We start from the raw sequence: 25,628 nt of genomic DNA on the forward strand, positions 1-25,628 counted from the left end.
CCTTTCCATGCCCCTTGGTTTCCCATCCTCGTAACATTTGATTATTACAGTTTCTATAGAATGGTCTGAGTAAACTCAGTGGGTTCGTATTTTCTGAAAGTTTCGTTCAGTTTTTTATCACTTCTCCAATGACGTTTAGTAGCGTCATGCATACAATTCTTCCTTGTGGTGTGCCTGCTACCAAGCCAACTAGTGAAAAACAATGCCTGTCATTTACCCCTGCCTTCTACAGAAGAGTGTCGCCATAACAAAAAGTAACCAATGACTCACCCTAACATCTGATTAACCCCTAACATGCAATGCAAATATAATACTACAAAACAGAGAAAAAAGATGGGGAAGTACACTGTAAAACTAGTTCCTCGATATGAGTTCGTTCGGTGGCCTTTGCATAACACGGATATCTGGTAGCACATTCTTCTTAACCTTTCTCGGTTTCTTGATTTGCTGTGGTACCGTTACGGAATTCGCGGTAATGCATCTATCGCACCATCAATAGCTTCGCTCTACTAATTGTACAATCGACGCTTTGGTAGGTAACTGAATGTTCACGTTTACCGGAGAGGTCATCTCTGTAACCCGATATGGGCCATTACCTTTCGTTAAACATATTTTGGTTCTCCCTTTTCGCGTGTATAGATTGATAACCAACACCCACTGGCTAACTGAGAAACATGGAAACTGATTTTCTTGCAGTCCCACACGTTCTTGCTTTTCCAATGCTTTCGTACTGCCTCGTCGAACTCTTTGCCATACCCTACGTATTCTTTTTGCAAATTCCTTTGCCGACTTGGCGTCGGATCCAAACTTCGGTTTTAGTATGTCGAAAGGAGACGGCATTTTTCTTCCATAGACTGCCTCGTAGGACAAGAGACCATCAGTATTCCATGCACTGACAACACAACTAGCGTATGTGTCCCAGTCTACGTGTTGGCTATTGATGTAGAACTTACTGTTCATTGAACGCTTCCCGTCCATCAATTTGCTTGTGGCTGAAATCAGCTCGTCCATAACTTCCGAACACAAAGTAAGCAGCATAGTTGTTTCATCAAAACGGACTAGAACTTTGTACCCTGATCAGTTATTAAGCTTTCCGGAATTTAAGAATCCAGTTGTTGACAAATGCTGTAGCAATCATAACAGCATGTTGGTTGGGAATTCCTGTCAGAGATATAAACCTTGAAAAATGGTCAATCATTGCTCATATGTATTGGAGTTTTTTTTAATGGACCTAAAAATCAGCCCAATTACTTGAAAGGGATGGACACCTCTGGCAACCTCTGAAGAGGAATCTTTTTGTGGCTGAGGTCCGCTCACTGTACACATGGGATGCAATTGGGCATATATTGATCCACATCACATTTCTTAGTACACCAATAATACTTTTCAGCTGCTCTGCTGTCAGTCGCTCTTCAACCCCCATAACGTGCTAAAACATAGTCATGTGTCTGTTTTAACACTTCGTTCCTTAGTGAAAATGAAACCACTATGCAAAGTAAGCCTTCATGTGTTGTGACCTGTGGCTGTGATCTAAATTCCTGACAGTCTGGGTCAGCTGCCTGTTCTCTCTGCAATTAACTCATACTTTTCCCAAGTGTTTGATATACTGGAGCCTTGCGGCTCAAAGTATCTGCGTTTGTATGTTTTCTTCCAGGTTTGTGAACAACTGTGTAACTGAACCCATTCAAGGACCCACCTGATTAATATGAAAGAAGGATCTTGGAAACCCAATAACCACTTCAAGGAGGCATGATCCGTTATTACTTTGAATTTCTGTTAATATAGGTAACAACTGAAGTATGTGATCTCATGGATGACTGTTAACATTTCTTTCTCTGCGGTGGATTAATTGTGTTCCGCTCTCTATAACTGTTGAGAAGCGTACGCCATTGAATGCTCCTTTGCGTTGACATCCTGAATCAGGACACAACCAAGAGCCGTATTCCTCCCGTCTCAAGAAAGCATATATTCTTTGTCAAAATCAGGAAACATCGGCACTAAGTCTTTAGTCCGCAGCTCGTGGTCCAGTGGCTAGCGTTGCTGCTTCTGGATCACAGGGTCCCGGATTCGATTCCCGGCCTAGTTGGGGATTTTCTCTGCCCGGGGACTGGGTGTTTGTCTTGTCCTCATCATTTCATCATCATTATCATTCGTGACGGTGGCTAGATTGGACTGTGTAAAAATTGGGACTTCGTACGGGCGCTGATGATCGCGCACTTGAGCGCCCCACAAACCAAATATCCCCACAGAGGCTTCCATTAATGCTTTCTTTAACGCCTGAAAGGCACATACACTCTTCTTAACATATGATTTAATGGTTGAGCAATTTGCGCAAATTCCTTTATAAACTTCCAGTAATAATTACAGAGGCCAAGAGAAGATTGTAATCGCTTGTTTATTTGTGGAGTTGCAAATCCAGAAACTGTTGATACTGAATGGTGATTGGTTTGTACGCCCTCCTCACTAATGGCATTGCCAAAGTCTTGACTCTGTGCAAAATTACATTTGTCGTTACTTAGTGTAAGATGTGCTGCTTTTAATATGTCGAAAACTTGTCTTAACCATTTCACTTGTTTGTCCATATATTCTGCAAAAACTTCAATGTTATCGAGATGTACCATTTGCTTCGTAGGTTTCAGGCCATTCAAAACGCCCTCTAGCAATCTTTGAATTGTGGCTGGTGCATTTTTAACCACGAATAGCATCTGTAAATATTAAAAATGCTCCTGTGGGACCGTAAAAGCTGTTTTAGGTCTAACTTCTGTTAGTACCTCCATCTGGTGGTACCTACTATGCAAATCCACTGTAGAGAAGTACTTGTATCTTCCAAAATTATGAAGTGTCTCTGTAATATTTAGTACTGGATAGGTATTGATGGTAGTTCACACATTTAAATATCTGTAATTGCAACAGAAGCCATATGTGGTTGTACCATCCATTGATTTTTTTTGGAACAGGTTGACAGATGACGCCCCCCTGGACTATCACTGGTTTCTACAATACCATCTCCCAGTTATTGGTCGATAAATTCCTCCATGAGTGGTTGTAGATATTTTGGTATATAACATGGCTTCTTGTAAACTGGAACATTACTCCCTGTTGATATGCAATGTTGGGTAAGTTCCTGCAAGCTCAAATGTATGCTGTCAAAGACTAATTTCGGCATGATGTTTATTAAGGAAATCAGCCGCCAGAATCACAGAATATCCTTGTCCCGCTCGTAACAATACATCCATATGCTCAGAAAAACTGTTAGTCCCTATGCTAAACTTGAATTGTGTTGTCCACAATGAATATATGTCATTGTTGACCACTTCATGTAATCTACAATAGGCATTTCCTAGTCTCTTTCTACCCAAGATTACTTTTGAAACAATAAACAGTCTATTTAATTTTGTCCATCTGACTCGTTTTCATTTTACTGTTCCTTTATAATTGAAAGTTTGTAGAACACATTGATTGTATCTTTCATTTTATAATAAACCAGGATCCTATGTCACTTTATCAGATTATGGAAATTTCTGGTACCACTTTATTTTAAACTGTGGTTGTACCTGTTTTTGGGATATTAAATCCATGTTTTTGGATATTTACACAATGCTTCAGCACTGTCGAAGCTCTACCTTGCACAAAGTTAGTCCAGTTCATATTGGTAACTTTACAAGCTACTAGCTTGTGCTACGAAAATTAATCTTTCTACAAATGTCGCTACAAATTATAAAATACTATCTTGGTTTTATTTCTACTCTGTAAGATCAATGTAACATCATTCATGAGAACTATCACTTTCATTTGATCAATTTACCAACTTATATTATGAAATGCTTATAATGTGGCATATTACTTGAAAAAGTCTAATTTATTCTAACACTTACACAGAAATATTTTATTTCCTTAATATTTGTGAAAGTTTTTCATCTATAAAAAACGTAGGCTTATTTGAATTTGTGTTAAATCTTAAAAGCGGAAATACCTGTACTGCTAATTTCATTCACTGAATGGTATGAATGCTTCTAGAATAAAATATAAATCACTTGCACTATACAACTTGCAGTTTAAATGTTCACTTTATGACATTCTTTAGTATGAAGCTGTAGAAGAGATCTTGCAATATTAGTAATTTTCCCCTTATCATTTTTTTCTGTTTTCTGTCTTTCCTTTAGTTGCTATAAATTCGTGAATGTATGGTCCACCTATGCAACTAATTGAAGGCAGTTGGTTTATTACTACACATGTTTCGCTTCTTTTATTTGGGAAGCATCTTCACTGATGATTTCCAGCGCTATTATATATTCAGTTGAACAAGAGAGAGCATAGAGTATTGATAAAAAAGTGCATACATATTTACATATAAAGTACACTGTATGTATGTGTGTGTGTCTGGGATATCCTCCAAAACCCCTGGATCGACTTCACCCAAATTTTCACACAAACAGCAAACATCATAAGTGTTAGCACTGTGCAGTTTATAAACTCCAAACTCCAGTAGGAGCAGAAGAAACAGTTTTGCAGACCCTGATGTTTAGTCTGCCCTGCACAACAAGTGCATTGTGTTGGAATCATGTGAGTCTGTTTCTTTCTATCTGCTTTGCAGGACAGGCTGAATGTCAAGGGAAAAAGAACAGTTTTGAAATCCCTTACGTTTATGCTGTCTGGAATGACAGGCTTGTTGTGTGAGAAGTATCAGTGTCGAGAGCAAAACAAAAGGTTTTCATGTCCCTGACGTTTAGGCTGCCCAGAATGACAGGTACGTTGTGAGAGTAATATCAACCTGCTAAACCAACCTGTTTTGCAGGGGCTACATGTGTGGATGGGTGCAGCTTGGGGAAGAATGAGATGGATAGAGGACAGGGTAGACAGAGGTGGTAGGACATGATGGATAGGGAGGGGGACAGGAGGGGTTGACAGAGAAAGAGGGAAGGAGACAACAGACATAGAGAAGGGGATGGAGAGGAAGAGGTGAACACAGAGAGGTGACCAGAAAAAGGAGAAGGCTGGAGATGATGAATAGGGAGTGGTGGAGAGGCAGAGCTTGAAATGGAGAGGAAGGTAGCAAGGGTTGGATAGGGAAAGTGGGGTATGAGATGGAAAGAGAGATGCAGGGAGGAGGAGATAAAGAGGGATGGGGAGGAGGAGATGGACAGAGAGAGGGGAAGCTGGAGATTTATAGAGAGGGGAAGAGGAAGATGGTCAGAGAGAGAGAGAGAGAGAGGTGGAAATGGACAGAGACAGGGGAGGAGGAAATGGATAAAGAGAGGATGAGGAAGTCATGGTTGGAGAGATGGGAGAAAGAGATGTAGAGGCAGAGTAGGAGATGGAGGGTTAAATTTGGGAGGTGGACAGAGAGATAGAGGAAGATGATGTGGACATGTGGGGTGGACAAGGCATATGCAGTATACATAGTGTCCCATGAGGAAGGGTCAGTATTCAAGGATGAGACAGGAACAATCAATTGCAGCAAAAATATCTAAGAAATGTGTACTCTAAGATGCATAACATGTGAGCTGTGAGCACTACTTCATCTATGATACTGTGAAGCAAATGTCTTCTACTCAAGCTCTTTGGTTTCCATATTTTGAGAGATGATGGTATGCACCTAAATAACAAAAACTGTCTAACATACATAGGCTGCAAGAGTGCATAATTAAAAAGATATGGACATTTGTTCATCTTTGCTACTTTGAAACACATTTCTTCTACTGAAAGAGTGTTTATAGCTCTTAAGGTACGCATTTTAGAGCAAACAGTTACGTGACAATCTTTTCCTGTTTTGGTCCATACTGCCTCCTCCAAAAATGTGGAGAGCAAAAATATTTCAGTAGACTAGGTTTATTTCACAGTAGCAAAGATGAAAAAGTACTCCCAGCTCTTATAATATGTATTTTAGTGCCCATGTTAACTCGTATTTTTTGTTTCGAATTATCGTTCCTGTTATATCCCCGAATACTGACCATTCCTCCTGTAGCACCCTGTCTTTGTTGAATGAATACATGAACAAAGCCACAGGGAAAAGGCTAGCCTACATGTACAAAGCAGTAAATATATAAGTATGACCAGGATCGCCTCCTAAACCCCTGCATCGATTACAACCAAATTTGGCATACAAACATCAAACCATAAATATCAGCACTGCGGCGTTCATCATCTCCTTGCTCCAATAGGACCAGAGATATCAGCAAAATGTGTTTTTCGAGCCCCTCCTGTATAGGCTGCCCTACATGACTGCTTTGTTATGCGGGAATGGTACTGGATCAGCCTTATTGATGCACTTTGCAATGTAGCCTATATGTCAGGGGCAAAAAAAGTTTTTAAACCCTTGTGAGTAAGCTGACCTTCATGACAGATATGTTGATGGAATGGTATCGGCATTTTTATTGACCTGTTTTGCAGGAGCTTCACATGCAGATGAACATGGGTAGGATCAGTTTGAGATATACAGAGGAAGGAATGGTTAGAGAAGGGTGCTGGAGGGGATGGATAGGGAGAGAGGGGGCAGAAGGGAATGAGAAGAGATAGGGTCTGAGTGGGATGATCAGAGAAAGATGGGGAATAGGAGGATGAGGTGGATTGGGGTGGGGGCAGAGGAGGTGGATAGGGAGAAAGAAGCAGGATGAGATGCAAGGAGAGATGGGGATAGAGGAGACAACGAGACACTGTTAGGAGGAGCTGGGAATAACGATGGGTGCAAGAGGAATGGGACAGAGAAAGAAGTGGGTGAAGGTGATGGAGAGAGAGAGAAAGAGAGAAGAGAAGATGGATGCAGAGAGAGGAAAGGATGAGATGGACAGAGAGGGGGAGGAGATTTACAGAAAGAGGGATGGGAGCTGACAGAGAGATAGAGGTTGAAGGAGGAGATGAACAAAGAGAAAGGGGGAGGAGCTTATATGCAGGAGTTGTGGGAGGAGGAGATGTATGTAGAGGGATAAGGACGAGTATATGGTCAGAGAGAGAAAGAGAGAAGAGGAGAAGATGGAAAAAAGATGGGGAGGAGGACATGGAGAGACAGAGAATGAAGAGGCAGAGATGGACAGATAGAGGTTCGAAACTGAGGTAGACAGAGACATGGAATGAGGATGCGTTGATCACAGAGAAGAGAGAGGAAGAGATGTTTGCAATATATGTATTGAATGGATACATAAATGAAGTTGTGGGGAAAAGGCTATGTATATCACACAGTATATAGTTCCACAATCTCCTCCAAAAACACTAGATAAATTTCAACCAAATTTTGCACACAAACAGCGAACATCACTATTACCAGCAGAGGGCAGTGGCAGTTGCAGTAGCAGGTGTTCATAACTTCCTAGCTTCCTGCCGCATATGTTGCCCTGCACAGCTGGTGTGTTGAGTGGGAGTGGTATTGGCCTTATTTATTGATCTGCTCTTCAGGACAGACACCTTGTTAGGGGCAGAAATGGCTTTCCAGTCACTGACATGTAGGCTGCCCTGTATTTTATTGAGTAATATCGGCCAGCTTTATTGACTGGCTTGTTTGGAAGCCTATACCTAAGGGGGAAAATGTTTTTAAGCCACGCACAGCAGCTGTATTGTGGGAGTCGTATTGGCCTGATTTATCGACCTGTTTTTCAGGGGCTACACATTGGATGGCATGGTTGGGGGAAAGTTGAGAAGTGTAGAGGAGGGTATGGATAGAGAGAGGGGCTGAAAAGGATGGATGGGAGAGAGGGGTTTGGAGGGTATGGACATTGAGAGGGGAGGAAGAGACGCATAGCGGGAGGAGGAGGAGGGTGAGATGCAGGAGGCAGTTGGAAAGTGTAGAAGGATAGTGGACAGGTGGAAAGGAAGAAGTGGGAGGAGGAGATGAAGAGAAATAGTTAGGGGGAATATGGACAGAGGGAGGGAGGTGGAAAATATTGTCACAGATGGGTCAGATGAATAAAGGGAGGAGAAGGAGCAGATGAAGAGACAGAGAGAGTGCAGAGGAAGAGACAGGCTAGTGTATATATAAAATGTGCTGTGTGTGTGTGTGTGTGTGTGTGTGTGTGTGTGTGTGTGTGTGTGTGTGTTCAGCATCTCCTAAGCAAACACTGATCCGATTACAAACAAATTGTTTGTACAGATACTGCTTCCTATATAAAAATCAGCACTATGGAGGTTACAGCTTCCTAGCTTCCATAGGAGAGGAGATATGGAGAAAAATATGTTTTCTATCTCTGACATATAGGCTGCCATACATGACAGGTCTGTAGTAACAGACTGCCTTTCAGAGCTTCATACACTCCAGGGCAGAGACGAGCAAAGGGAAGGAGGGAAGCGGAGGTGGACAATGATGGAGGGGAGTAATGAGGTTGGCAGAGAATGGGGAGAAGGTGATGGACAGAGTGGCGGAAGGTGCAGATGGGTAGTGAGATGGGGAGATTAAGATGGGCAGAGAGCACAGGGGAGGAAATTAACAGTGAGGGAGGGAAGGAAGAAATGGGTAGAGAGTGTGTGGAAGAGGATGATAGGGACAGTGAATGGGGATGGAGGACACGACAGTGAGAGGGGTAAAGAGGAGACAGACAAAGAGGGGCAGAAACAAATAGACATTTTGTGGACGTAATTTCAGCCTGTTTTATCGACCTCTTTTGCAGGGTTTTATGTGTGGTTGAGCATGTCTTGGGGAAGGATGAGATGTAAGAGGAGGGGATGGCTGGAGTTTGGAGCTACTAGGAGATGGACAGAGAGTGAGCCTGAGAGATGGACAGATAAGGGAGAAGGAGGGGAAGGACAGAGATAGGGGAGAGTAGGGGAGGGACAGAGAGTGCTGGTGGAGGGTTTGAGCAGAAAGGGATGGCAGAGGACGAGACAGAAAGAGAGAGAAGGGGAGAAGGATGTGGGAGAAAGAGAGGGAGGAGAGAGAAGAACATGAATAGAAAGACAGGCAAGAGGAGATGGATAGAAAGAGAGGGGACAGTAGATTGGCTAGGAGGGAAATTGGCTAGGAGGGAACAGGAGGTGTTGGACACAGAGAGGGGGTACAGTTAGGTGGGAAGAGGTGGGGGAGGAGAGAACTAACAGAAGGGTAGGAGTAGATGGGTAGTGAGTAGGTGAGGAGGAGGTGGGCAAATAGGGGGTGAGAAAGTGATTGACAATGGGGGAGGCGGATATGGACTGAGAGAGGGGGAGGAAGAACTGTGTGCATTATGTGTGACTTATATGAGAAGGGAGGTATTTCTTGGTCAACTGAAGAATTATTTCTAAAACCAAATTACGGATGGTGAGAGAGGGGAAGCGATGGTGAGATGGACAAAGAAGGAGAAGCAGACAGACGGAGAGTGGGGAAGAGGAGATCTACATCTACATCTTCGTCTACATCCATACACCGCAAGCCACCTGACGGTGTGCGGCGGAGGGTACTTTGAGTACCTCTATCGGTTCACCCTTCTATGCCAGTCTCATGTTGTTCGTGGAAAGAAATATTGTCGATATGCCTCTGTGTGGACTCTAATCTCTCTGGCTTTATCCTCATGGTCTCTTCACGAGATATACGTAAGAGGGAGCAGTATACTGCTTGATTTCTTGGTGAAGGTATGTTCTCGAAACTTCAACAAAAGCTCGTACCGAGCTATTGAGCTTCTCTCTTGCAGAGTCTTTCACTGGAGTTTATCTATATCTCCGTAACGCTTTCGCGATTACTAAATGATCCTGTAACTAATCGCGCTGCTCTCTGTTGGATCCTCTCTATCTCTTCCATCAACCCTATCTGGTATGGATCCCACACCGGTGAGCATGAATTTCGTTAGGGTTCTTCCAATGAATCTGTCTGGCATCTGCTTTACCAACGATTAATTTTATACGATCATTCCATTTTAAATCACTCCTAATGCCTACTCCCAGATAATTTATGGAATTAACTGCTTCCAGTTGCTGACCTGCTATATTGTAGCTAAATGATAAAGGATCTTTGTTTCTGTGTATTCGCAGGACATTTCACTTGTCTACATTGCGATTCAATTGCCATTCCCTGCACCATTCGTCAATTCGTTGCAGGTCCTCCTGCATTTCAGTACAATTTTCCATTGTTACAACCTCTCGATATACTACAGCATAATCCGCAAAAAGCCTCAGTGAACTTCCGATGTTATCCACAAGGTCATTTATATATATTGTGAATAGCAACGGTCCTACGACATTCCCCTGCGGCACACCTGAAATTAGTCTTACTTGGAAGACTTCTCTCCATTGAGAATGACATGCTGCGTTCTGTTATCTAGGAACTCTTCAATCCAATCACACAACTGGTCTGATAGTCCATATGCTCTTACTTTGTTCATTAAACGACTGTGGGGAACTGTATGAAACGCCTTGCTGAAGTCAGGAAATCGGCATCTACCTGGGAACCCGTGTCTATGGCCCTCTGAGTCTCGTGGACGAATAGGGCGAGCTGGGTTTCACACGATCGTCTTTTTCGAAACCCACGCTGATTCCTACAGAGTAGATTTCTAGTCTCCAGAAAAGTCATTATACTCGAACATAATACGTGTTCCAAAATTCTACAACTGATCGACGTTAGAGATATATGTCTATAGTTCTGCACATCTGTTCGACGTCCCTTCTTGAAAACGAGGATGACCTATGCCATTCTCCAATCTTTTGGAACGCTACACTCTTCTAGAGACCTATGGTACACCGCTGCAAGAAGGGGGGCAAGTACCTTCGCGGTACTCTGTGTAAAATCGAACTGGTATCCCATCAGGTCCAGCGGCCTTTCGTCTTTTGAGCGCTTTTAATTGTTTTTCTATCCCTCTGTCATCTATTTCGGTATCTACCATTTTGTCATTTGTGCGACAATTAGAGAAGAAACTACAGTGCAGTCTTCCTCTGTGAAACAGCTTTGGAAAAAGACATTTAGTATTTCGGCCTTTAGTCTGTCATCATCTGTTTCAGTACCATTTTGGACACAGAATGTATGGACATTTTGTTTTTATCCACCTACCACTTTGACATAAGACCAGAATTTCTTAGGATTTTCTGCCAAGTCACTACATAGAACTTTACTTTCGAATTCATTGAACGCCTCTCACATAGCCCTCCTCACAGATGGACAGAGAAGGTAGATTAGATGGACAGTGAGAGTGGAAGGAAAAGATGGATAAAGATAAGGGAGGAGTGTTGTGTGGGTAGTGCAAAGATGTATTGCAGGTGCTACATGTGAAGATGAGCATGGCTGAGCAGAGAGAGGGGAGCGAGAGATGGGTGTTGCGAGAAGGGGAGAATAAGTTGGACAGAGAAAGAGGGAGGAAGAGATCGACACACAGAGAGGGAGAGGCAGTGATGGACACATACTGCTTGCTCTATGAGAATCAGCGCTGTGCAGTGGAGGTTAGAATCTTTTAGCCCACGTAGGAGCCAAGATCAGGGGAAAAAATGTGTTTTCTACCCCTCACATGTAGGCTGCCCTACACGACAGGAGTGTCGTGAAGGTAGTATTGACATGCTTTGCTTGGGCTACATGTGAGGATGGGCACTGCTGAACCAAGAGATGAGGAAGGAGAGCATGAGGTGAACAAAAAATGGGGAGGATGAGAAGTGCATACAGAGAGGAAGGCGGAGGTGATAGGAAGTGAAAGGGCGAGGAAGGTATGGACAGAGAGAAAGCAATAGGATCAGACGGACCAAGGGATTGGGAAGAAGAAGATGCACTGAGATGGTGTGGAGGAGGAGGATGAACAGAGAAAATGGAACGAGATGCACTGAATGAGAGGGAGGAGGAGATGTGCCCTGAGAGGGGGAAGAGGAAATGGAGGGACAGAGAGAGTGGGAAGGAGTTGGACAGATGAAAGTTGAAGGACGAGGGAGGAAGAAGTGGACACAGACATGGGGGACAAGGAGATGTGTGCAATATATTTCCTTGTGCTTGATGCATCTTTACAAACGTTATTGGTTTAAATGTCTCTAAGCACTATGGGACTTAACATCTGAGGTCATCAGTCCCCTAGAACTTAGAACTACTTAAAACTAACTAACCTAAGGACGTCACACACAACCATGCCCAAGGCAGAATTCGAACCTCCAACCATAGCAGCAGCGCGGTTGTGGACTGAAGCGCCTAGAATCGCTTGACCACAGCGGCCGGCACAAACGTTATTGCTAAGGTCACTGTCATGGTTGTGTGTACATGTATTCTGTCAAAAGTAACTGGAAATATTGTAAGTAGGTTGTTTAGGTTTTTATGTTGATAACGCCACATAGCGCTCTGTATGAAAATCACTGACTGTGCTGTGTGCAGTCTGTGGCTGGTTTGCATTGTTGGAATATTTGCTATTGTAGTGTTGGGCAGTTGGATGAGAACAGCGCGTAGCGTTGCGCAGTTGGAGGTGAGCCGCCAGCAGTGGTGGATGTGGGGAGAGAGATGGCAGAATTTTGAGAGTGGACGATCTGGACGTGTGTCCATCAGAAAGAGTAAATTTGTAATATTGGATATCATGAACTGATATATATATATATATATATATATATATATATATATATATATATATATATATATGACCATTATTAAGGTAAATACATTGTTTGTTCTCCATCAAAATCTTTCATTTGCTAACTATGTCTATCAGTAGTTAGTGCCTTCAGTAGTTAGAATCTTTTATTTAGCTGGCAGTATTGGCGCTCGCTGTATTGTAGTAGTTCGAGTAACGAAGATTTTTGTGAGGTAAGTGATTCATGAAAGGTATAGATTATTGTTAGTCAGGGCCATTCTTTTGTAGGGATTATTGAAAGTCAGATTGCAATGCGCTAAAAAAAAAGTCAGTTTAGTGATGATCAGAATAAGTAAAGAGAGGAATGTCTGAGTACATTCAGTTTTGCTCAGCTGCTTGAAAATGAAATAACGGAAGAGGTTTATCAGCACAGTAATTCATTAATTATTAAACGGGCACGTTTTATATGTCGACCCTTAGCCGAGGATACCTCACTGGAATCTTCAGATTTTTTCATGTGGTTTGTGTAATTAATGTAGCTATTGTTTATTGCTAGCGCGTAATTATACAGAGAATTTCCTTTGTAGTTGTAGTTTTTTATTGTTGTACAATAAAACAGTTGTGGCATGCATGTAGATTTGCACCAAGTATTTCGCAGCTGCACATGCAATTAAAGAGATATAATTTTCAGTGCTATGCTAATGTGTTTTCTTGTTTTTGCTCTTCAAATTGTGCTTTTCTTGTTATCGCATGAAATACGTGATAATTGTGGCGTGTGAAAAACGTAACACTAGGCTCCAAAGTAAACTGAGAAATGACAGTGACGAGGATTGTAGCTTACCAGCACCACCGTGTAATGAATTAAGACATTCAACGTAGTAATTTGGTTATTGTGCATAGGGCAGTGGAGCGGGCGGCAAATAATGGTGTAGACAGTGAAACAATTAGTGAGCAGGGAAGCATTATCGATCGATCGGTCGGCAACAGCTCGCCTCAGGAATCCGAAATGACAGGACACAATCTTGCAAATTCTGTAGATTCAGGTTTTGGGTCCTCACCGTTTCCTCAAATAAGTGAAGACACATTTACTGCTTGTCAAAATCTGAATGTTGCCGGTGCAAATGCACTGCCGAAAAGCATAGAGGAACAGATCCCAGACACTAATAGATTATTATTGCAATTAATGCAACAAATGAAACAAAATCAGAGACAAACACAGCAACAGTTAAACACAATGGAACAAAATCAGAGACAAACAAAGCAACAGCTTCAAAAGTTAGACTCAATGGAACAAACGCTTGAACAAACACGTGAAGATTTAACTGCAAAATTACTTAAAATCGTATATAAATATCAAAAAGTCTGTAATGAGGTAAAAACACAAATTTGTGAGCATTTTCAACCTATTTTTTGGCGCCATGAGAATGCATTACAGAATCACGAAGCAGCCATAAAAGAACTGCAAACTATTGTTCATGAAAATCACGACACCTTGCAACTTAAAATTGACTTAGTTGCATCTACCGATTCGGTTACGCAACTTGCAAAAACTCAGGAAAACTTAAAGTACACAGTAGATACGATTTCAAAACAAATAGACACTCTGAAACTTAGTTCAGAAAAACACACTGAGGAAATAAAAAAAAAAATGGCTCTGAGCACTATGGGACTCAACTGCTGAGGTCATTAGTCCCCTAGAACTTAGAACTAGTTAAACCTAACTAACCTAAGGTCATCACAAACATCCATGCCCGAGGCAGGATTCGAACCTGCGACCGTAGCGGTCTTGCGGTTCCAGACTGCAGCGCCTTTAACCGCACGGCCACTTCGGCCGGCTTGAGGAAATCAGTTCACTATCGGAGAAAGTAGCCGAACTTTCGGGTCAGTTCACTCACTTATCTACAACGGTAGATGAAGATCTGAATGACACAAGACCGGTAGACTTCACTGACACAGAAGAGTATGAACAAATTAAGGAATTTAAACAAAATCAAAATCAAATTAATACGCAACACAAAAGAGAAATCCGGGAAGTACAAGATCAGTTGGCACAAGTAATACAAGAATTACATATTTCAGAGGACACTCGCGCTCCAACACGGAAAGAGGGACTAGAAATACGGAAAAGCCAAAAAATAATAACACAAGGCATTTCGGAAATTATGAAAGAAATTGGCAAAAAATGGTTCAAATGGCTCTGAGCACTATGCGACTTAACTGCTATGGTCATCAGTCGCCTAGAACTTAGAACTAATTAAACCTAACTAACCTAAGGACATCACACACATCCATGCCCGAGGCAGGATTCGAACCTGCGACCGTAGCGGTCGCTCGGCTCCAGACTGTAGCGCCCAGAACCGCACGGCCACTCCGGCCGGCAAAGAAATTGGCAAGATGCATCGAATTTTGAGATGGAATCACCGACACGACGTAACAATGACCGATATGCGACTCGCCGTCATGATGACTTTGACTATAAGCTGTTTATTACTACACGTAAATTCAAAACATTTAAGAATTCCGGCAACGATATTCATCCACAAGCATGGCTTCATCAATTCTCTCATTTTTTCCCTCCCAACTGGTCATTAGAGCACAGATTAGAATTTATGTGTGGCTATTTAGAGAACGAACCAGCTGTAAGAATGCGATCGGTCATTCACGATTGTCACAGTAATGGAGAATTTTATCATTCCTTCCTCTCAGCATATTGGTCTCAAGCTACTCAAGACCGAGTAAAACATAGCATCATAATGATGAAACATTTCGAACAATCTGAATTTTCCAGTCTTGTCAAATATTTTGAAGACATGTTGCATAAGAATCAGTATCTTTCAAACCCATACAGCCCCTCAGAACTCATCCGCATTTTCTTAATCAAATTGCCTGAACATTTACGACATATTATTTTGGCAGGACGTTGCAAAGACGATATTGAAGCTTTTCAGGGACTGCTGCAAGAATTGGAAATTGACACTGACAATCGCGGGACGCGAAAACAGGAACACAACAATTACAGGTCACATCCGTCACAATTCCGCGATGACAGAAATAATAACTGGACACGACAAGGCTATTCTTACAACGAAAATCGTGACCAAAACAGACACCACCCGTGTGACAACCGTTTGTAGAATAATAGTTACAGACAAAGATCGCATTTCCGTACTAATGAATATGACAGAGATAACCGTAGAAACAGACAATATGGGAACCAAAACAATTATTATCAAGGGAGAGAGAATAACTTCAGACGCAACAGTTCAGCGTGCAGGTACGATTCACGGAGAAATTCTCCACCACGTGACCGACAAGAAAGAAATTACAGAAATCACAGACCTGAATGTCATCAGAACTGGCGGGATTCCAACAGGACAGGGTCCTCTCGACAAGGTGAATTTGTAGACGTTAGGTCTCCTAATCCTAATAACGACGCGCACCGACAAAGAGATAGACAAAGACTTGCACCACAGGCAGCCACGTGCGCCGGCTGGCTCAGAGAAAAATAACATAGACGCTAACCTTGAGAAAAATTTTAGCATTCCTTACCGACGTATACAATATGATAATTGCTTTGAAGTTGAAACTCTGCGCACTAAGAAGGGTAAAGGATTGCACCACATTTCACACGTAAAACCGTTTATTGAGAGATAATCTGCTTTTTAACTTAGTCTTTGCTATAAAATTTTTCACTTCACGTTACTAGTATGCTTTGTCACACTTAGAAACTCTTAATATGCAACAATGTTTTGAAGTTAACTATCTAGTCTAGAACCTAGGGAACATATTTAGACAGTAATTACGGGTGCATTGATATAGTGAACACACGACACAGTGTTATTGTGTGTGTACATTCTCGCTTGTTAGTTGCACGATTACATAATTACTATAAGGCTTACATACTTAGAACATATACCGGTACTGCTAATGAGATTTTAATGCAACATTTTGATTTACTTGTAAATACATTCTCGATTTAAAGTACTTTCTGAGGGATAACAGATGACACAGTGGTTAGTTTATTTGACTGCTACACGATTATATTACGACGCTACTAATGAGTGACAGAATTTATATTATTGGTTTTGCACTGTATCTGTCTTATATCTGCACAGTTTTTCTGAATTCTTCTGGAAAGTAAAACATGCTTTAGTAGTAACTTTTGTGGTATAACTACAATGAGACAGCCTTTTCCGTAGCACAACAATACTTTACAGTATAGCACTTTCTTGATCACGCTAATGTACATAATAACTATGATATCTATACGCATAGCATTTCACTTTTGTTTATTATGAGGTAAATACATTGACTTCTGCAGAACTTTTCTTATGGAGGACGATAACTACGACACTTCGACAGAATTATCTTACAACAAGACGCACAGTTTCGCGCTACAGTACACATATTTGAGTGATTAATTTTGTACTTAAAACATTTATTTTTAAAGATTTTTGAATTACAAAGATACAAAGGTTTTCCGTGACATATTTCATTCCATTGCTGTAATCTGTAACACCTGAGGGTATAATTACATTAATCCTCAGGGGGTACACGCCTACTTTGTGTGCTAAGTGTGTGTCGAGCGCTAGGAGCCCTAGCTAATATGGTACTTGCTTATACAACTTTACACATCGGTACCATATTTCTCTAACACAGAATTACACAGTTATCTGATTATTTAACAGAGAAACAAACATTTTTTTACCATGTTAGTGACAGATGTTTGTGCAATTACACAGTTGGATAACTTCACACTTATGAAATTGTATTTTGTCTGTACATTGTGAACTGCTCATATATTTTCGGAACCATTGTGACACTATGAGAGCTTTGAATGTCATATTTGGTAAGGGATCATGGTTTTTGAAGTACGTGTGAGGTAGATGACTTTATAGAAGGTTTTGAAATTATTGAAAGAACCTGTGACGATTTTGAGATGTGATTGATCTGTTATGATGTTATTGTTACGACGATGATGAGTATTATGCTGTTGAGGTATGTTTATGATCCGTAAGCTGATGCTATATGAGGAATTTGATTATGCTACATATTTATTATGATGGAATATTGAAGAAGTGTCGACTAATATGTAATAAGATTAGGAATAATGAGTAGTGGCTAGGGACTCTGATTTGTGAAAAAGGATGTTGGAAACCAAGAATCGTACTTTAAGAATTATGAAATGTGTGTACATGCGTGTATGTATCACAATGTCGGCAAAAATGTTTTGGACACTGTTATATTTATAGGCTTTTGTTTCTACAAATTTGTAACGCAATTCTCGACCTGTGAAATTTTTTTTATGTCAGACTGTCACTGTAGTGCAAACAGCTGTTGTAAATATTTCGGTAAGAAAGCTAAGTGACCTTGACGTAATGTGTTGTGGGCGCCCAGCTGCACCTGTCACCTGGAGAAGAAGCCATTAACCTCGCTATTGACATTTCTTTGTAGAAAGCATCGCAAATACGACACGCTTATTACTTGGAAACATATGATTACACTTTGGAGCTCGTACTTTGTGCTACTTACTGAAATGCTTATGAATTTATGGTAAATATTCTTACATCTGCACATCTGATTATGGCAAGTGTCTTTCTACAAGAGTTGAGAGAATTTCTACTGACTTATTAAAGCCACATGGCTACTGAATGACGTTTTTATGCTTTGCTTTGTACATAGTTGCTTATTTCATTTGATATCTGGTTTCCAGTTGTGTTGCAGCATTGGTTTTATAAAATAAAATTAAATGCATTTGCTAATGTGAACACTTTCTGTCAACAGATCTATTAAATAATAATTTTATGATCTACATTCTTTAAAAAGTAGCACTTGGAAAGGAAAGAACAATAAGAAGGGACTAATAACAGTAACTGCGTACATAATTTTCTATTCAAATACTTGGTAATATTTTTTGTAGAATAAGTTGTTGTGGTGCACCACTTTAATGACATAGACATTAAGATGTGAATAGACATTTCTCTTATCTGCATTGTTGTCTTTAGTGTACTATTTTTTCTGCTTGTGGCTTTGTCATTTGCATTTGCTGCTGCTGTTTGCCAGGCATAGTGCTACTGAATTTCACTTTGTATTACTCTGTTAAGCCAGCTTTATTACTGATTTTTTTTTCTTGTTTGCTGCACATTGCCTTATATTAGTTGTAATATTGCATTTGCTTTGCTAAATTAGATATACTGCTGCTTGCTTTGCCAATTTGCATTTTTTTGTCATTGCTGTTTGTGTTAATTTTTTTTTTCTGCTGCATTGCATCGTCCCTTAGTATATATGTCTGAGCTCAGTAGATTTAACTTAAGAGGGGATACGCTATATAAGAGAATGAGTTATGAAGAATAGGAAAAGAATGCATTGAGAAGTTATATGAAAACGATTTGAGCCAAAATGAGTACTGTACAATGAGAAATAATTATTTTGAAAGGGGATATGAACAAAAGAGTAGGCTTTAGTGACAACAGGTTTAGAGAGGATTTTCTTGCAGGAAGAAATGTTGAAATCAAAGGAAAGATCTATGGAATAAAGATTTGGGTTGGACTGCAACACCAAATGTTACACTGAAAACGAACTCTGTCCTTTCCTTTTGTGTTATTCCGCTATGTGTTTGTGTACCCTTGTGTATTTGTGTTTTTCCTGTCTTTATGTGTTTAGCTAATAAGTTTTATGTTGTCGATTTTTTCTAATACTAATCTACATTCACTATGATGAGGAATACTTTTATCCTCAAATATAATTTGCATTAATAATATGTTATTTACTTTGTAAAGATGTTTAGACATTATTTTCGAAAGCTATTCTGATCTTTTATGTATTTACTTATGTCATAATTTCTGTAACACTGATGTATATGTTTATTTCTATTCTTGTGTAAAGCCTGTATTACTACAGATGTTATCTGCATTATTATGTTTTTAATTATGTTTTCTGTACCTTTTTAATTGTAATCTAATGTTATAAAATTGTAATTGATACCAGTTCATCAAATTAAGTAATTTGTAAGCACTCATTTCAGAGCACACATTTCTGTTGGTCATAGTATATGCAGCACAATATGTGAGAAGTTGGGACTGTTAGTGTTTGCACATGTGTTGATAATTCAGTAAGGGACTGGTTAACAGCATTGATGGTTCTAAGGACGTTTCAAAAAAAATTTTTGTGAGTGCACAAGTGGTAGTTCATGGACTTGCTATATTATCCGCAAGACTCTTTGATGGTGATCGTGCACTGGCACAGTCGCAATGGATGGCTGCTAGCAATCTCTACAGGCACTACAGGGGGTCTGCACCGTTGATGGCCCACCAATACCATTATCTCTATAAGCACTACAGTGGGTCTGCACCTTTAATGGCCCACCAATACCATTATCTCTACAAGGACTGCAGTGGGTCTGCACCTTTGATGGCCCACCAATACCATACTCTCTACCAGGACTACAGTGGGTCTGCTCTGTGATGACCTACCTACCAATATTCTTCAAAACTTCGCCTGACTGCCCGCATCTCGTGGTCGTGCGGCATAATATATATATATATATATATATATATATATATATATATATAATGACATTTGAACATTAGTAAGGTAAATACATTGTTTGTTTTCTATCAAAATCTTTCATTTGCTAACTATGCCTATCAGTAGATAGTGCCTTCAGTAGTTACAATCTTTTATTTAGCTGGCAGTATTGGCGCTCGCTGTATTGCAGTAGTTGGAGTAAAGAAGTTTTTTGTGAGGTAAGTGATTGATGAGAGGTATAGGTTATTGTTAGTCAGGGCCATTCTTTTGTAGGGATTATTGAAAGTCAGATTGCGTTGTGCTAAAAATAATATGGCTGGTTGCCAGCAAGATATCGCTCACAATTATATGTAACAAGTATGAATGGATTTTGCCTTTTATGTTCAATTATTAATGAGTAGAATGAATAGAAACCTTTGGTAGAGGAATACATTTGTAAAGTGTTTTGAAGACACTAAGGAATGACTGAATATCAATACACACTTATGTTGAAAACTTTATTTAAATTGGAATGAATGTATTTTGATCGCTGGGTACATTCATGTAGTCAGTCGTTTATTTTAGGTCATTGTAAAAAGACAGCTCTCAGTAAAAGCCCTCAGCAGAAAGTATGATTGAGTCTGGATAGTCCCCACGAGTGTGTATGGGAGATTTCTATGTTTGTATAGGTTGGCAAAGAAAGCATCCTGTCCAACTCTCACCACAATCCTTAGTGTAACACCAACCACAAAAAGTTTTGAAGACCGTCTGGGGATGATAAAAACTTATTATCATCATGGCAGCAACACCAGCAACCGTTACGAAATTGTCTCGAATGAAAAACAGCCCACAGTTGCACTATTTATGTTTATTCTAAACCCTGACCATGGTTTCAGCCTTCTTCGAAAGTCATAAGGTTTTAAAAATGAAAAATGCCTAAGCCCAGCGGCTGCATCAAGATCAATAAAATAAAATAACTTCAACAGATGGGTGATCGAAACAGGCTTATGTTTCATGAAGTTATTTTATTTTATTGGTCTTGACACAGCCGCTGGGCTAAGACATTTTTCATTTTTAAAACCTTATGACTTCTGAAGAAGGCTATATTATTATAGCTGAAACCATGGTCTAGGTTTAGAATAAACATAATTAGTGCAACTGTGGTCTGTTTTTCATTCGAGACGATGATAAAAGACTGATACTTTTTTTTTTCTAATATTCAACCTACATCTGACACTGATTGAAGGCGTGTGTAGGCCGACCAGCTACTACCAGACCGGGAACCAAGACAGTGAGCGTATAGGGCAAGCCATTTTTATTAATCTTTTTGTCTATCTGGTAAATGGAAATTCGTGTACGTATGTAGAACATTCACTTGCAAACCGAAGGCATGAATAACAAGCGCTAAGAGAAATCGAGAGGCAGTGTCCAGCACTCCCCGCCACGCTACTCCCAAGGGGACGTTGGAAGCAACTTAAAGGCTGGACACCGGCTGAGGGTGGAGGCGCCCCTGATCGCTCGCAAGGCAGGTACACTGGAAATGTATTGTCCTGCTGGGGCCGCGGTGGCGGGTGCAGCAATCTTCTACCGAGAAATTCGGAAGGCGGAGATCTGCACGTGAACCTGGCGATACGCCAAAAGATAATCAATGACGACTCACTTCGCGCGTTTTATAGTCTGTCCATTCTGGCAATGCCCTTTCCTCACTAGACATTGGCATTGACCAGCGAGTTCACAGAAAGCAGATATGGTGAAAGAAAACATTTTCATACCAAGGTCGTAAAAGCTACGACTTGGCTTTCCTGAAAATGACAGATAAGCAATGGAGGTCAATGACCGCTTTCGAAATTTCTTCAGAGGGGACCGTGGATTGCTAGCTGAAGACACGAGGCTCTGGCGTACGCTCACTTTCCTGGGATTCTCGGAACAGTGCGAGCGGCAGAACGGACGACTGGAGGACGATTTTTACACAGTCCATACTGGGGAAATTTAAAAATATAAAAAACTGCACTATTGGCAAGCACCATCGAATCTTTGTTCCCATCGGTAAGTGAAGAGTTTTCGAAGGAGACTCTGAACAAAGCAAGACAGGAGACGTGTGATCTGATTATTCTTTTAGCATACTCATTGCAGATTTCAGTCAAATAATAGCTTTCTCGTGGAAGGCGTCATTCGAGTTGCAGCTTTCCTCTCTGGCGCCGGACTACGAGTATGGTAGCAGATACTGTAGCTCTTGGACGACAGACTTAGAGGTAGAGACAGAATTCACTTGCAGAGCAGGGTGGGACGATACTCCCACCGGCTACACTGTCTACATCTCAACATGCACGTAAGGGCCAGAATATCTCGTGGCATTCTCTGGCTGGGGTGAACGGAGTTAAATATTTGCTTAAGTTTTTGTCAAATCGTGCTGGCTTTTCACGGCTAGGTGGACAGGCAAGTTGCATGTCATCTCATATTCTCTCTCTGACTTGACAATGCAATCGCTGGTTTCATTTCGCGATTATGTTGCATGGTATTAATATGCGAGGAAGTTAATATGCACGAACTCCACTTCACTGTTAAATTATCTTTGCCAAATGTATCATTGCCTATTATAATTTAGTTTCGTGTATACTTTTAATATTTTTCCCATGTTATAGATTAGAAATCGCGTAATGTTCATTGTAAATTTGTGCACATTAAGAATTGTAATAAATATTTGGTTTTTTCTGGACCAAGTTTTTAATCTGTAATTCTGTTCTCTGTCGTGTGGCTGCTCAACTCTTTTTAGTTTATACCATTAAGGCGACTTACTCGTCGATGATGATGAAATAATGACGAGGACAACACCCAATCACCTAGTGGAGAATATCCCCGACTCGGCCCGGAATCGAAGCCGGACACCTAGGTTGGCATCTAGCCACGCTGAGCCTGCAGCTACTTAGGTGGGCTGATTTGCTGTTAGTAAATCTCTTTCAAGAAGTTGGTTGACTATAAACCATGGGAATAGCGGTACCTTGGAATTCAGTGCTACGTACAACCTTTCACACTAATTATGTTAGATCAATAGGGTAAATTTTATTAAGCATCGGTTTTTGGGGAGTGATCTGCCATTCAACAGCACCATCCTGATGTAGATTAACTGTAGGGCTCACACCACTATTTTGCACAATCGTCAAGCAGCTCCTCACGAACCACACATTTATGTAGTCAATGCTAAGCAACGCTGGAGTTGGTGTAAAGAAAGACGCCGCTGGACAGTGGATGACTGGAAACGAGTGATTTAGAGTTATGAATCACGCTATGCCCTTGGACAACCGGATGGAAGGATTTGTGGTTGGCGAATGCCTGGAGAACCTTACTTGCCAGAGAAATACGGAGAAGGGGGTGTTACGGTTCAGAGAAATCTTCTTTGTTTAGCGTGTGGGCCCATTATTGCGCTCAAGAAAACGCTAAATGTGGAATGGTATGAATACACTGTACAGCAGTGTGCACTGCGTACAATAGGGAAACAGTTCAGTTCGAAGGTGATTGATGGTATCAACATGACAATCCACTCTGTCATAAACCAGCACCTATGAATCAATGATTGTGGACAGCAGTATTCCTCTAATGAAGTGGTCTGCCCCGACTTGATCCCAATGGAACATCTTTCGGATGAGTCAGAAAGTCGACCGCGCGTCAGAAGGCGTTCAATATCACTGCCTTGATCAGTCTCGGCTCTTGAGAATGAATGAGCTGCCATTCCTCCAGTAACATTCAGACACCTCATTGAAAGTGTCCCCAGCAGATTTCGAGCTGTCATAAAGGTGAACGTTGGGCACATGACGTATTAATGTCCACCAATAGGTGTCCGGATGCTTTTGGTCCTACTTCTCAGTATATGGAATACTTTATTTTAACAACCTGTACATATGGTGTTTCACATTTCGCAGTGCAGGCTCCTAAGGTGGTAGAGGGAACTTAGTTCATGAAGTTATGATAGGAAACCCGTACCCGGAAATCTATCATAGGATATAAAGTAAAACTGAAGATCGGAGAAGTCCAATGGAGAAGAAGAAGTGACAAAAAATAGAAGCCGAATCGTAGTACTCTTATTTACAAAAGACTATGGTAATTCGCATCAGCGATTGCTATAAGAATGTATTAGCAACATCTTAGACCAAACTGATATCGAAACATTTACCAACAGTAACTTTGATGTAAAAAAAGGTACTGTAGGTGTGAAATCCTGGTCCGATGTGAGAAAGGGCCTGATGGCCCTAATCAAATCAGGTTAAATAAATGAAATAAATAAATAATTATGTCATCACATTTGACTTCGGTCCGACTGCAGTGGCTGCGGAAAGCTTTTGCGTTCGCTACTATGTGAGTTCACTGTGGTGCTCTAGGGACGCGTTGCACACTCGGTTTTAAAGAGGACATCGTTCGTAACGAGTAAGAGAACCTAACGAAGTATTCTCGAAACATTACCCAAGCCGTGAGCTCCTATACGGCACACAGGTCAGAGCTCATTTCACCGCTGTGTGGATACCGTGAAGCGGAAGATTTGAAAGTGATCCAATCTTCAAACTTATTTTACATGCAAATAGTACACGCAGTCGACAACCAACGTTTCAAGGTGACTTATTACAGATTTTTGATGTCTCGGAGTAACTTAGCTGACTCGTAGAGCGAAAATTGTGCGATCGGTTCCCACCATGGGCATTGGCATGGACTGTAAATTCTAAACTGTGTACGCCTACGTTAATTAAAATATAACTCGTTGAATACATTGTTTTCAAACTGCAGGTGTTCAGATTTCGGGGAGCAGACGTCCAAGGAGAAAGCATTTGTAGAATAAGGGTGTTATTCGATGCACGATGATAAGCAGCTAAAACTCATGGGTCGAAAAGAGCAAATAGGTACGTCAGGTGTTATGGATGGCGGAAGTTGTGCTGTACTGCCCAGGAACCAAATGGACATTTTTTTCATTCTGCGTCCCAAGGAGAGGAATGGGCTGTTGCAGATGTGGCCCATTGTAGAGTTGCAGTTCTTTCCAGCCAAATACCAGGCGAGCTGGTAGTGATATGGAGAGTTCCTAACTGGGAGTAAATAGGAGGGACTTATCAGTACCAGTATTTACCTGAAAACTGAGGGAAATCTCCCGTAATCGTAGGTTGAAACTGGAGCATTGGAACAATTTTTTTCTGGTACAACTTATTCGTCGTCCTTGATAAAAATTATAATTTTGTATAGATTTTTGTACATGTTTGTTGTGCATGTCTGTGTGGGTCAACTCTACTGAATGACGTGTTGATGAACCAAGAGAATCGGGAAAACACTGAAAAGAAGTAGGTAAATCTTAAACGCCTCACTCAAGTGGTGGACTGACATCTCTCATACTCGTATATCGGTGCTTTTTATTCATTTTATCGAAATCCGTATGTTTCTACTGGTCAATGAATATCTGATGTGATAATATGTGTGATATCGGTGAGTGCAAAGATCGAGACACTAACACAACGCAATTTCTCTATATCTCTGAACTTAACTGTGCTGCACTCGCTGTAATATGTGAATTTTACAGGGTCGTGGATGGGGCCTCACGGAAGGAGGGGCAGGGGCCGCTTATGGCCAGCCCCAGGGAATCCGAAGGGAAAATATGCAGCTTCTAAGAACTAGGCCACTGGGAGCAGGGACAATGGCCCGGACATTGGCCTCAGGTAGTGGTTGCAG

Source organism: Schistocerca nitens, chromosome 4 (genome assembly GCF_023898315.1).
Source record: "Schistocerca nitens isolate TAMUIC-IGC-003100 chromosome 4, iqSchNite1.1, whole genome shotgun sequence".
NCBI lineage: Eukaryota > Metazoa > Arthropoda > Insecta > Orthoptera > Acrididae > Schistocerca > Schistocerca nitens.